General features: G+C 38.5%; 1 protein-coding gene across 3 annotated transcripts in view; it reads right to left on the bottom strand.

The window, feature by feature from the left end:
• LOC121387405 (armadillo repeat-containing protein 8-like) overlaps nt 1-1,788 on the bottom strand; it is a 58,062-nt gene extending 56,274 nt beyond the window's left edge. The window contains exon 1 of one of the 3 annotated variants that reach the window (XR_005959809.1): nt 804-1,788. The gene's annotated coding sequence lies outside the window, so the exon portion shown is untranslated. The remainder of the gene's footprint in view (nt 1-803) is intronic. The other 2 variants (XR_005959810.1, XR_005959808.1) reach the window with 2 other exon arrangements.
• Between the last annotated feature and the right edge of the window lie 12,747 nt (nt 1,789-14,535).

Here is a 14,535-nt window from a genome sequence, read left to right as displayed (position 1 = left end):
ATAAATAACACGAAATTGCAAGTTTGCTCAAAGTTCATTTAAAAGGTCATACCTCCTGCAGATAATTAAACACAAATGTAACACAATATTTTACCACCAGTGAGATTTAGCAGTCTAACAATAACAGTGTGTAACATTGTTTTCAATTTCATGCCTGCAGTATTTTTTTGAAGTATCCAGGCCCAAGTATGAACTAAAAACCAATGTCTATTTTTACCACCACAATGGGTCCGCAGTTAATGCTAATTAAGCAAATACCATATTCTGATTGGCTAAGAACAATGACCGTAGATTGACCATTTTTTGTAGTGTAAGCTGGCAGACTGTGTCAGAAACGTGAGTATACGCTATTGAGTTTGTTGTTAATTGCTGTTGTTTTAAGTCTTCTCAGCATTAAATTTTGGATGTAAATAAACAGCACTGGTAAGTAATTGTAACATAGAAGGTGTGTTTCTGATAATTAGATACTAGTAAAAAACCCACAATTTAATTAATAAACAATTATTATTTATTAATAACAAATGGAACATTAATTAATAAATATGCTACTGAACGTTTTTTGTTTTCTTCCAAGTTTAATTATTATTATTTATTTTAATTATTATCATTTTTTTCCCCAACAAAAGTGGCCCCTTGTCTGGGAAGAAGCCCACCCCATGCTAAGCTCACAATGAGTTGTCCTGGCCCCCTGGGCTTATTTCAGGTCAAATACGGTATATGCATACCAATCCAAAGGCCTTGCTTTAGCATTCCTTTAAACCTCAATCTGTGACAAAGAGTTTTATTTCTGGACTACTACTAACCTTTCAACAAGACTGATACACATCCAGCATCTACAATGGCGTTAATGTTCTCATCAGTTCCTTTAGACAAACTTCCCAGCACCACAGTCGATTCGATCTGCAAATTAATGGGAGACAATTCATCGATCATCCACTGTAGCAACCTGAAATATATGTACATGGGAGATAACTCAGTGCTAATTTTAAATTACCAGGTGGATTATTTGTAAGTGTGATAACAGGTCCGACTGTTAGTGAAGTATTATTTGTGTATTCTCTTGCATTACTACCGGCCTCGGTGACGTCGTGGTTAGGCCATCGGTCTACAGGCTGGTAGGTAATGGGTTCGGATCCCAGTTGAGGCATGGGATTTCTTCAATGTATGTCAATAAACTTCAATAAACAAGAATTTATTATAAATGGAATCATGGACTACTAGTATAAGATAACATTTAATGGAACCTGGTGTTTATGAGACGAAGTCGCTCAAGTTTTCGGTGATGATATGACATGAAAAGTGTTCCAAGGGTGACATTAAATTGTACCTATATAGTATCTTGCTGGGTGAAAATTAAAGGAGGATGGTTGCACAGCCCCAACCCACCCCACCATTAAAATTAAAAAAACAAACAAACAAACAAAAAAAACTGAAAAGCAAAACAAAAAGAAAAAGAAGAAACGTTTGGTTACCGTATATCATTGTGTATTGGTCGACTTTGAGGAAATACCCATCCCTTATTTTGCCCTTGGTATCTGGTACTAAAACGTTTGTACAATGTACAAGCTACCTTATCTTTTGTGTGCACTGTTACTGTTAGTTAAAATGTAGTTCACAGGGCTAGCTCTGGCACTCGCCAAATTCGCCAATTACAAATTTTTAAAACAGTTGGCGAAATAATTTCATGTAATAATTCACATTTTAAAGAAAATATCTGTTGATTTCTGCAATTTGTGAAGTTTAACAGATAATTTGGCGAAATGTTTTGCTCACCCAGAGCTAACCCTGGTTCAGTTAAAATGGAGTGTCCGGTCTGAAATTCACGGGTATTCGTTTTGCTAATCCAATCAAAGCTTTAATATCATTACTTTAATAAAGATTTTAAGATGTCTGAAAAATAATAAAGAGATTTTTTAAAGCGATCCCGTACCTTGGGATAATATTTTTATGGGGTTTTTTTATTTCCATCTTCATCGAGTGAATCGTTCACATTGATATTGCCAGCTGATAAAAGTAGTTTTGTTTTTGTAAAGGCAGTGTATATTTTATTTGGCACCCAAGATAAATGATTTTAATAATGAACACTACCACTTCCGTTTTTATAAGTGGTGATATCCCCCCCCCCCCAAAAAAAAAAACCCAAAAAAAAACAAAAACAAACTAAAACTAAACGTTTCTAATATTTTATAAGGAATTGCTGAATAAACAAATGACTCAAGTTAGTGGACACAAAAGACAGAATGACCATTCTGATCGCGTGACAAAGTTGGCACAAAATAAGGGGTGGGGGGGGGGGGGTGTTCAGTCAGAGATTGCCGAAACAATAAAAATAAATGTTTTCATTGCTAAAATAAAATATAACTTTTATTTGTGTATCAAACATACAAATGGATACTGGTATGGGACACAACAGAGGCTGTTAAAAAATAGTGTTAAATTACGTTACAGTAACTGCTGTAAGCTACTAAAGTTTTTCATCAGTTGCACTTACGTACAACGAGGCTTGTTTACTTTGATGTTCAGTGTGCAGACTGATCGATGTAGTTTGGTATGCAAAAAAATGTGCATTGGAGCTGGGTGCTGTAAATTATAACAGAGATACCGAAAAATAAAGAGGGGTGCAGAAACAACAAATGGGGCTGCCAAACGTCAAAAGGGGTGGCATAATGCAGTGAGAACATATATTATACAATAACACATGGTACGCACATGACTAAGTATAGTTCCATCGCGTGGTACTAACTAAACACCCATTAACTCCAACCAAGACCCAAACATCTGTGTTAAATACTGGCAGATAATGTTCATACACGTTTATACATTTTGCTGTCGGTCAGGACCTTTACCGATTTACCGATGGCAGTAATTTTTATCTGACGGCACAAAAGTGCCATCGGTGACGCTCCAAACCGACGGCAGTTTATATGTCATCGACGGCAATTGCTGTCGTTGTCGCCGTTAAGTTCGAGCCCTGTATGGGTTCTAATTTTGAACCTGTATATAAGGGTCACCTGTCTACAACAGCCACTTTTGTCAGGTCCTGGGTGGCCGTTATATACAGGTTTGTATATAAGGGTCACCTGTCTATAACAGCCACTTTTGTCAGGTCCTTGGGTGGCCGTTATATACAGGTTTGACTATATATATATATATATATACCTGTATATAAAATTATGTCTGTTCTAATAAAGTAATTTAACCGTAGTATACTATACTGCATCATCCCTGGCCTGAAAATACATCGCACTAATTTTTCCAAGTCCCTCGGACATTGAACCATAGCAAAATATCGTGAATAAATCTGTGGTACATATAGTTAGTATATTCAAAATGTATGCGTACAGTATACAACACAACTACAAAGTCACCCAATAACACTTTTTTTTTTTTTTAGGTTAATAATTAATTATTCATGACCCTAAATGTTAATTTTTTAGCTTAATAATTAATTATTCATGACCGTAACTGTTAATTCCTCTGGCCACACTATTCACACTTGCAAACAATAAAACTGGTTTGAAACCTTCCAACAGGCAACCTATGCTGAGTTGACTGTATTATTGTTGGTTTGCGAACTATACAAATATAAATGATTGTTTTACTGCCTACCTAACAGCCTCCATCCACTTGTCTGGTTTGTTACAAAAAAACATCTTCCAAGCAGCCTTTCGTGCCATCAATTTCCTAAAAGACAAATTAATAAAACACTGGTTTGATATTAATGTTAGTCACTTACATGTGCATGTAGCATGGGGGGGGGGGGGGGGGGGGGAATAAGCCAGGTAGAACATGGAAATACATACATGATGGAAAATCATAATTTATAATGTATATAGTTTTTAAGATTCCATAAACAAGAAACACAGACAAAGACATTTTTTGTTAGGACACCACAAGCATATATATTATTAAGTCATATCCTTTCACCCCTCTTGGAGAATATTCCATAAAAAGTCAAAATGGCAGCCAGCACAAAATTACATGCTTTTTGCCCTATGCGATCTCAGCGAAGTCGATATTGGTGACATGGTTATCATCTAGTATGTGGAATCTGTGTCATTGCAATGGTTTTTCCTAGATTTCTGTCAGGACAAAATATGAGTAAAATCTAACGAAAAATAAAGGTAGGAGAGCGTAGTTGTTAACATTTTGGTTCGGACTTTAATCATGTTTAATGTCGTGACGTAGATCACGTGATCGCCCACTGGACGATTCCGCTTACAGCGGCCGTCTCATACCAAGCGACGTTACAACATGGAAGAGTTGGCTAATACCGCTTTGGATGAATTTGGATTTAATTACATCATTAAACCAAACAATTACAGATTATTCATGACATTTTGAATTTGAAGGATACATTTGAGGTGTTATCGAAAGGATACGACAAAAGTATCAGGGGCGTGCGCAGGAAATTTTGCGGGGGGGGGGGGGGGGGTCGAGGTGTCTGGCGAAGCCCGTGGCGGGGGGTCATGAAATTTTTTTTCGCCTTGAGCGGGGGGTTCGACTCCCAACCCCCAACCCCCGCCCTGCGCACGCGCCTGAGTATGTGCTATGTATTGCCTCTTATGAAAGACCGGCCTCGGTGGCGTCGTGGTTAGGCCATCGGTCTTCAGGCTGGTAGCTAATGGGTTCGGATCCCAGTCGAGGCATGGGCTTTTTAATCCAGATACCGACTCCAAACCCTGAGTGAGTGTTCCGCAAGGCTCAATGGGTAGGTGTAAACCACTTGCACCGACCATAATAAGTTTATTTTATAGTAAATGCAGCATATATCAAACAACTAAATCCAAAAAGTGTTGATTTTAACAACTGCAACACATATTCATGCATTTGCGCACGCGCGCACGCACGCACGCACATGCTTATATACACATTCACACATGCACAATTACTTTCTGATGAACAGTTTCTTTGATCCTATCTCAATTTACAAATAATGATATTAGACTGAAAATAAAAGAAAACATAATTGTACAAGTCCTGACAAACAGCACCAAAAGACAAAAGTACGTAGTAAATTTGTGGTTCTTGGGAGTTTATTTTGGTAATGTATCCTCAAGCTTTCCTATTGGTCGAATACTGGGTCAACCCTCTCTATCATATTATGTCATTATTTGATCACGTGGTCACGTGATCGAAATTATAATGACTGAGGTCACATTGCATTACCAGCTCCATTTGATTATAAATAAAAACATTAAACACATTTTCAAAGATTTCAAATGGATTAAAAGTATTGCAAATGTTCACGGGATGTTGGAAGGTGTAATAGCATGCTATAACAATGGCCGACGTTCATATTATCACTATAGCCGATGACTATAATATACTTACGTTCATTCACATGGTTATCATCTGCTATTGAGTTTCCGGAAGAAAGAATGTTCACCCTGTCGCGTGTGTTCAAAATACTTTGTTAAAATCTATATACTATTCAGTTTAAACGAGTATGGTAATTAATTAAATATACTGGTCGAATACTGGGTACTAGTCGAATATTGGGGTCACTGCCCTAATTTAATGTGATTATTTTATACTACTCAAAAGAATTTAAGGGTCAGACGATATTTTCGACATTATTTTCTGAATGTCAATTATATTAGCTAGACCATAATGTCACGCATGGTATTGTTCCATTTTGACGAAAGTGGGTCTAAGCAACCCATAAATGAATTAAAATCCACTGTCATTGACACTGTCGACTAGTTCTAATGGCGAAAACATGCTTACATTTGCACGTAAATTAGGGCGAAAGCGAAAGGTCTGCTAAGTGCCCATAATTTGCTTTTTCACAAAGCGCTTCATTTGCACGCTTTGCACGTGTATTCCATGTTCCCAATGCTGAATTTCCGTATAATTGGAGCTTGCGTTCGTGTACGGTGCACACTCCAAATTCGACAATGGTACGACTTCAACTGACTATCGAAGATCGAGGAAGGGCTATTGCTTGGCTTCAGGATGGCAATACGTAAAGAAATGTTGCTCTGAGACTTGGTGTCAGTCAGAGTGTCGTTGGCCGACTGTGGCAACGGTACCAAGCAACGAATTCTATTCGAAATCGTCCACGTTCGGGAAGACCCCGAAGCACAACAAATAGAGAGGACCGCTACATCACCAATATGGCTCTACGTCAACGCACAACCACTGCACGCCGATTACGTGACAATCTGCGGACTGCGACAAGAACTCGAGTGTCTGATCAAACCATACGCAATCGTCTGAGAGCCAATAATCTACGCTGCCGTCGCCAGGCTGTTCGACCACCACTCCTACCACGTCACAGAACGGCCAGACGTCACTGGTGCACGCTTCATCTGCGGTGGCAACGTGTTCAGTGGGGTCGAGTGATGTTCACTGATGAGTCCATGTTTAATCTCCAGTTCAACGACGGTCGGGTTCGTGTCTACAGATGTCCTGGGGAGCGCTTCGCTGACGTTAACGTTAGACAACGTCACCGGTTCGGTGGTGGCAGCGTCATGGTGTGGGGCGGCATCTCTATCCACCACAGGACCCCCCTCTATGTGGTGGATGGCAATCTGAATGGAATCCGCTATCTGAATGAGATTATCCGGCCGTTGGTTCTCCCAGGCCTTCAGCAGATTGGCGGCGGGGCAGTTCTGCAGGATGACAATGCCAGACCCCACCGCGCCAGGGTGGTAACGGACTTTCTCAGACAACAAGGTATCGCCAGGATGGATTGGCCAGCATATTCGCCTGACTTGGCCCCAAAAGAGAACGCCTGGGACGAATTAGGCAGCAGGAGAGTTCGGGATAACCATGCCCCTCCGGCCAACCTTCATGATCTGGGTCAACTTCTTATGGCAGAGTGGCAGGCCATTCCCCAAGAGTTCTTCAAACGTCTGATCAACAGCATGAGGCAACGATGTGTCGAGTGTATTCGCGCCAGGGGTGGATTCACACACTATTAAACGAATGTTCTAATGTGTAAAATCCATGTTTGACAACCTTCAACTTTGACAGCATGTCATGTGACTTTCTTGTATACAGTGACGTTTATTTGTGGGGTTTTTTGTAAATATGGAACAATAAATAAAAAAATTGGTGTAGTTTACATCATCAATCTAATACACTCTGAAACTTATTTGGTTATAAATTTTTGACCCTTAAATTCTTTTGAGTAGTATATTTTTATGAATTAGTACAGTAATAGTAGTAGTAGTAGTAGTAGTAGTATGTGTGTGTGTGTGTGTGTGTGTGTGTGTTTTCAACAATTACGTAACGATCTTGAGGGGATGGGGTATCATAAGATGTATTCCGATATTGTGATTGAAAAAACAAAAACAACTGTTAACAAATTAATAACAATATAATATTTAAAAATAATCTGAAATTACAACTCATAGCGCTCATCAGTTATACGTCATAGCAAGGGGAGATGACTACATTCCATTAATTTTAGTTATCTCCAATTGCTAAGACGGATAACTGATAGCAATCCAAACGCCACGAGTTGTATTTTTAGATTATTTGTAAGTATTATATTGTTATTAATTTGTTAACCATTATTGTTTAACCCCAACACAGAAATAGTGTATATATTTTGCTTTATGTCAAGTAAAACCGAATTATTAAGAAAACACATTTTTGTAATGCTGAGACGGATTATAAATGAGTATCGTATTTGAACAATCTCGAAAAAAAAAGTAATTTGGAAATATACAACGAACTCGTGTTAATCAGTCCAACAAAATATTGATAATATTACCAGCCAAGCTTAAATTAAAAGTAACTAAAATTCTACATTGAAAGTGGTGTAGAATCAAAAATCAAGAGTACATCAGTAATTTAACATCAGTGGAATTCTGTAATCTGTATCCAACATGGTATGTAGAAAAGAACACTAAACGTACGATCTATGTATTATCATTATTATTGAACATGGTGTAGGACGCGTAATATGATAGATCAACCCAAATCGGTAACATTCAGCAGAAGTAAAAATATACATTCCTTATGTCAAACCACGTAAGCAAACAAATACCGTCACATACTTAACACAAGTTATAAGCAGAGTTAAAATCACTTCAATGTCCTATGCAATATGACACCCATATAAACAGTGATGGGCTAAAGTTCAACGCACATCGGTTAACATAAATGCGACTGTTAAATCCTAGAAGCATCTCTCCATAATTAAACCAATGTACAATAAAAAAGAAAAACGTGTTTTATTTAACGACGCACTCAACTCATTTTATTTACGGTTATATGGCGTCAGACATATGGTTAAGGACCACACAGATATTGAGAGGAAACCACCTGTCGTCACCTCATGGGCTACTCTTTTCGATTAGCAGCAAGGGATCTTTTATATGCATCATCCCACATACAGGGTAGTACATACCACGGTCTTTGCACTGGCTGGAGCGAGAAATAGCCCAATGGGCCCACCGACGGGGATCGATCCCACACCGACCACGCATCGAGCGAACGCTGTACCACTGGGCTACCTCCCACCCCCAATGTACAATACTACCTATCCATAATTTTTTCAATTTAGAAACAAGTGAATGATATATTGGTACATGAAAAAGTATTTTAAATGATATAGCAATAATTAAATTAAATAAAAGCGTATCCTGCATCGAGCCTGCAACATAGCCCAGTAACAAAACATATAACTGATTTTTACTTTTAGTCACCAAAGGCATTTTGTAGTCATAATATCAAAGTTCAAATGAAAAAACATGTTCCAACACATTTTATTTTAGGCTATATCCATTTCCATACAAGATGGGTTATTCAAAATGTTATTAAATTCGCATCTCACTTCAGGGTATGATTGATGGCAGTTCAAGACAAGGTCCACACGTGTGAGCAACGCGATGTCTTGATAAACCATCCAGTGTCGAGAAACTGATGTCTTATCTTTTCAATGCATATTACATCTGTTCCCGTAAGAAACCGCAGAAGTTTTCGCAAAGCAGTGAGGTTTTGTTGCGACTTAATATACTGTTGAAAGAACTTCAAACTTTCGTTTTCAGCTTGTGTTGCTGGGTTTGCCCGAACACTTTTCGAACAGTCGGTGTTTTTTCTTCATACATTGTTTCCATGGCTCGCATATTTGGGATTTGTTCCACAAGCTTAACTCTGAAACTAGATACTTCTGCTATTTTGGCTTTTGAATCAATTTTTGTGAGCAATCTGGAGGAAAGTGCCTTGCGTCATATTTTGACTTGGGATATGCTTACATCCTAATCTATCCAATACGCCAATTAGCTCCTCGGTGTCATCTTTTGAAAGAGACCCATCGATGGCTGATGTGACCAAATCTCGGTCTGGTTTGTTAAGGTATAGCAAAAAGGGTTCAATCAGTGTTCCTGGTGAAATCGAGTGTTTGCCAATTACAACTGCATTTGTAAATGCTGGAGCTAGTTGAAGCGGAAAAATATTATGATCCAAGAACCCCTTGAGTAGAATTCTTCCTACTGCTGTCCATTCATCAGCCTGCCAGTGTGCATTTAATGCTGGTACTCTAAGCATCTTCTCCTTCGGCACTTCGTGAGAAAAATTCCACCTAGAAAAAGGAATATGCATCTCTATAAACACCTGATTGGTCAGCACCTTCTTCGTTCACAAACATAAATTGTATTTGCGTCTCTATAACGGCAGGGTTTTTAAAATGAGAAATGAGATCCTTGATTTTCACACGGTGTACACTTAAAGATATTGGTGATTCCACATCAGCAGGAGGCGGGGTTTGTCCTCTTGGTGAAGGTGTCTCTGGTGATCGAATGCCTGAACACATTTCAGCATCATCCACCAAGGTAGGATCCTCTGAAGCAATCAAGTCTTGGGGGCTTGAAGTAGTTTGCTCTGCTGGTAGTACAATCATTGAAGCAACTGATAGATCTTCCTTTGATTTCCCTTGGTGGAAGAATAAATATATTTTCATGGCCAAAATATCTTCTTTTTTCGATTCTCTTGAGATTTCCACTCTTTGGCTACTCCGTCCATTCACGCTCCGAACTTGCTTGCCATTATCTATCCATCCTAATTCAAGTTTCCTGGTAAGTTTCGTTGCATTTGTATTTCCTCTTAAAATTTGACTTCTTGTTCGTTTTCCATTATTAAAATCAACTGATCTACTGTCTCCATGACCAAAGTTCATTCCCTTCCTTAAACCATCGAACAAAACATGAATTCGGTCACCAAACGCGGGTACGTACTCTTCCAACTCGGTGTCATTCATCAGCATAACAGCATTGATGTGAATCTGAAAAACAGTTGCACAAAGTTATTTTTAAAATTATTGCAAATAATGGTGACATGCATGTAAACACAAAACGCATTATTTGCATTCAATACCACAGTCTGAAAGGTCAGGTCAGGTAAATTTTTTACCACTGAAGCTTCACGCACGCCTGCCACGGGCTTAATCTCTGACTTTCGCTAATGACTAAGTCCGGGCCAGGAGGGACTTTGAAAGGGTGTTGGTAAATCCCGAACCGGAACAGAACAGAATAACAGGAGGATATTTTCCGCTTTTTTCGTGAGCTATCATTTCGTATGAGAAATAATATTTTCTCAAACAAAACGAGTTTTGCAAGTCGTTCATTCCTGGTTAAATAAACAATGCTTTTTGAATAGCTACGTAATGATACATATATATATATAACTGACTAAAGTATTGTCAGAAATAGAATAAAAATGATTTTCGTCAATTATTTCTTTCATATTAAACTTGAAAGTAAATATTTTGTAAATACCTATTTCTAATTTAGCATTTACTTGATTGGGCTCTCATTGATGTACAAGGTGGTATTTACACTTGAAATTAAAATAAAGATGTCAGTAAACAGGAGATTTGTGACCTTTATTGGAAAAGACTATAACACATTTTGATGATATGTGTCAATTTCATTTACCCTTAAACAAACTTTTAATTTAAAACTGCAAATTAACTTATTATTTTGAATTGCAGCATAAATTATTAATCACGACCAGCATATTTAGTGAATATAAATTCACTATATGTACATTAGAAATTTACACAATATTGCAACCACTTAAAGGTGCTATATCAGTTATATGTTATATCAATTATATGTGAGCATCTGTTTGTGATAAGGATCGGCCTCGGTGGCGTCGTGGTTAGGCCATCGGTCTACAAGCTGGTAGGTACTGGGTTCGGATCCCAGTCGAGGCATGGAATTTTTAATCCAGATACCAACTCCAAACCCTGAGTGAGTGCTCCGCAAGACTCAGTGGGTAGGTGTAAACCACTTGCACCGACCAGTGATCCATAACTGGTTCAACAAAGGCCATGGTTTGTGCTATCCTGCCTGTGGGAAGCGCAAATAAAAGATCCCTTGCTGCTAATCGGAAAGAGTAGCCCATGTAGTGGCTACAGCGGGTTTCCTCTCAAAATCTGTGTGGTCCTTAACCATATGTCTGACGCCATATAACCGTAAATAAAATGTGTTGAGTGCTCCGTTAAATAAAACATTTCTTTCTGTTTGTGATAAAGATTCTCCGATAAAAATATTTTTTCTACTAGTAAATAAAAGTATTTCCTATAATCATTTATAAGCATATAGTGAAAGGTGTAGTCTTTAAATGTTAAAGCAAAATTTAATAAAAACATGATTTACAATAGCTGTCATTATGCAACTTTGAGATAGCACCTTTAATACCGAGGGGCGGGACGTAACCCAGTGGTAAAGAGTTCGCTTGATGCGCGGTCGGTCTGGGATCGATCCCCGTTGGTGGACCCATTGGGCTATTTCTCGTTCCAGGCAGTGCTCCACAACTGGTGTAACAAAGGCCGTGGTATGTACTACCCTGTCTGTGGGATGGTGCATCGAAAAGAGTAGCCCATGAAGTGACGACAGCAGGTTTCCTCTCTCAATACCTACATAGTCCTTAACCATATGTCCGACGCCATATAACCGTAAATAAAATGTATTAAGTGCGTCGTTAAATAAAACATTTCCTTCCTTCCTTCCTTTAATACCGGTATAGTAGATCACAAACTCAGAATGGTTCTTGACAGTTTTGCTCAAAAGTTACTTATAAATGTCTACAATTGTTTTGGAGAGGAATAGGGGTAAACGCCGTCATCAGAAAAGGTGCCTCACATATTGTAACAGCAATGAAATTGACACGTGGTGAGCGAAATTTGTTATAGTCTGTTCCAATAAAGTGCACAAATCACCTGTTTACTGATATCTTTCTTTTAATTTCAAGAATAAACACCACCTTGTACCATCAATGAGAGCCAAAACAAGGAAATACTCAATTAGGTAGACTATTATTAAATAGGTATTTACAAAATATTTATTTGTCTGTTTGATATGTAAGAAATAATCGACGAAAATATTTTTATTCTATTTCCGACAGTACTTTAGTTACCAGTTTTCAGTAATAACAAATTTCCTCCTTTTGGTAAAGCGGAAATATGGAATTAGCGAAAATAAGTATATATTCAATTATGTAATCATTTTACATAACGTACCTGTTTGAAACATTGTTGATTGATTCCCTAATAGGTTAAAAGTGCGCGCGCGCGTTTTATTATTAGTTTTGTGTAGATTTCGTGATTACTGGATAGCAAACCAATGATTTTTATTTTCAATTAATTTCTATTAAAATTGAATGTGGATATTATTGAAGTACAATCAGGTGTCGTTCGCGGGCATTCGGGTCCTGGTTGGAGTTTTGTGGGGTTTTAGTTAGGTGGGGGTTTTGTAAACACCAAGGAATGGAACGAGTCAGTGGACGACGTACGGCGGCTATTGTGTTGTGTTGTATATACAAGTCTTATATAAACTGAGAGGCATAGATAACGTAATGGATATTTCGCTGAATATTTTCTTACATAAATATTATGTCATATATTTAAACATGATGACAAATTATGTATTCGTAATGCCCGGCGCAGACGAGCGTTTTTTAACGCATGCGTCTTGCGTTAAAAAACACATCCGTACGAACGCAGTAAAAACGCATCGTGTGCGACCCTTTCTGCGTTGCATTTTTTAGCGCTGAGTCGATTTTTCAAATATCAATCATGTTTGATTGATGACGCACAAACGCATCCGTCTCCTGCCGCATCCGTCTAAAAACGCACGTGTGCGCCTACTTGCGTCTGCGTTGCGTTCACATTTTTATATTGACCAATCATCTGTCTATATATCTGTATATAAAGAAATTAACAATTATTGGTTTCAGTGATGAATAGAACTGTGAAAGCAGACCTGACCATTAAAAATGACTAACATGCAAATGTTTCAACAGAAATAATTTCCAACTGCTCATCTTTGAAACAAAGACTAGGCATGTGTAATTAATGACATTTTGCTATTGGAATGATCAACGCCGAACTTACGAACACGATCATTGCACGACATTTCAAATTCTATTATTCGATGATAACTTGACAAAGAACACGATTTCTTGCAATAGCGAGTTAATATATAACATCTAAATTTGAAATTGCCATATATATTCTGTACTTAGTAAATGCGTTATTTATGCCTCTCAGTATATATATATATATATATATATATATATATATATATATACACACACACACGCAAAACACACAATAGCCGCCGTACGTCGTTCCATTCCACGGCGGTTATAACGGGAGGGAAAAAGTGAAGCAGGGACGACCTACGGTAACTGGCCTGGACATGTCATGTCATGTCATGTCATAGGGTTTTACGTGCACATTCAGAACAAGCACGCCTGTCGTGGGCACAAGAGCCGGCCTTGGCCGGCTCCTCCGTCCATGACAGAAAAGGTGGGGGGAGGGGAGAGGAGGGACCGCCTGCACTGGCAGGTGCAAGGGAGCACCAGCAGCCCGATCAAATCGGTAGCAGGCGGGTGGGGGTGGTGGTGGTGCTATGGAATTTGAATGGAGCGGTTAAATACCAAAGAGTAAAGGGTGCGCAATTTTGATTGAGGGAATTTGGCGCAATTTTGAACGGTCGGTCGAAAGGTAAATGGCCGAGTAATATAGGTTTTGATATTAGTGAATCGAGAGTAGCTCGTTAACTTTAGACCTCTACGATGCTGTGGTGTCTCCCTAGGTTGCCTGGCCGCTTCTGGTCGAGGCATCACCAAGTACCAAGTACCAAGTTATTACCAGCAGCAAGTATTGGGGGTTTGGGTAGGGGAGGCCGATATTCTTTTATGGACATGTGCTGTCTCATCTTTTTATAGGATAATAGGGCGTGAGGTAATACAATAGAACTACCTCATCCGTCATTCAAAACCTGTTTCGTTAGACCACGTGTTTTACGACCTTTGAGTCAATGGCCTCGATCATTACAACCGCCACTCAAAGGCTGTAAAAACCGTGGTCTAACTAAAATAATCGCTCGTAAGGAATGAGGTACATGTAACTAATACGTAAACTTTCAGTGCTTATTTGGCTGTGAACTTAGACCTATCCCTTTAAGCTATGAAATTGGCGAATGGCAGATACTCATACCAATGTTTATAACAGGTCTACATGTCCTTTAACAATGTAATTAGTATTTATAATATCGTTGCCATTTCTTTAAA

Source organism: Gigantopelta aegis, chromosome 13 (assembly GCF_016097555.1).
Source record: "Gigantopelta aegis isolate Gae_Host chromosome 13, Gae_host_genome, whole genome shotgun sequence".
Taxonomy (NCBI): domain Eukaryota; kingdom Metazoa; phylum Mollusca; class Gastropoda; order Neomphalida; family Peltospiridae; genus Gigantopelta; species Gigantopelta aegis.
Note: the sequence above shows the minus strand (reverse complement) of the source record. Positions and strands in the feature narration are given on the sequence as shown.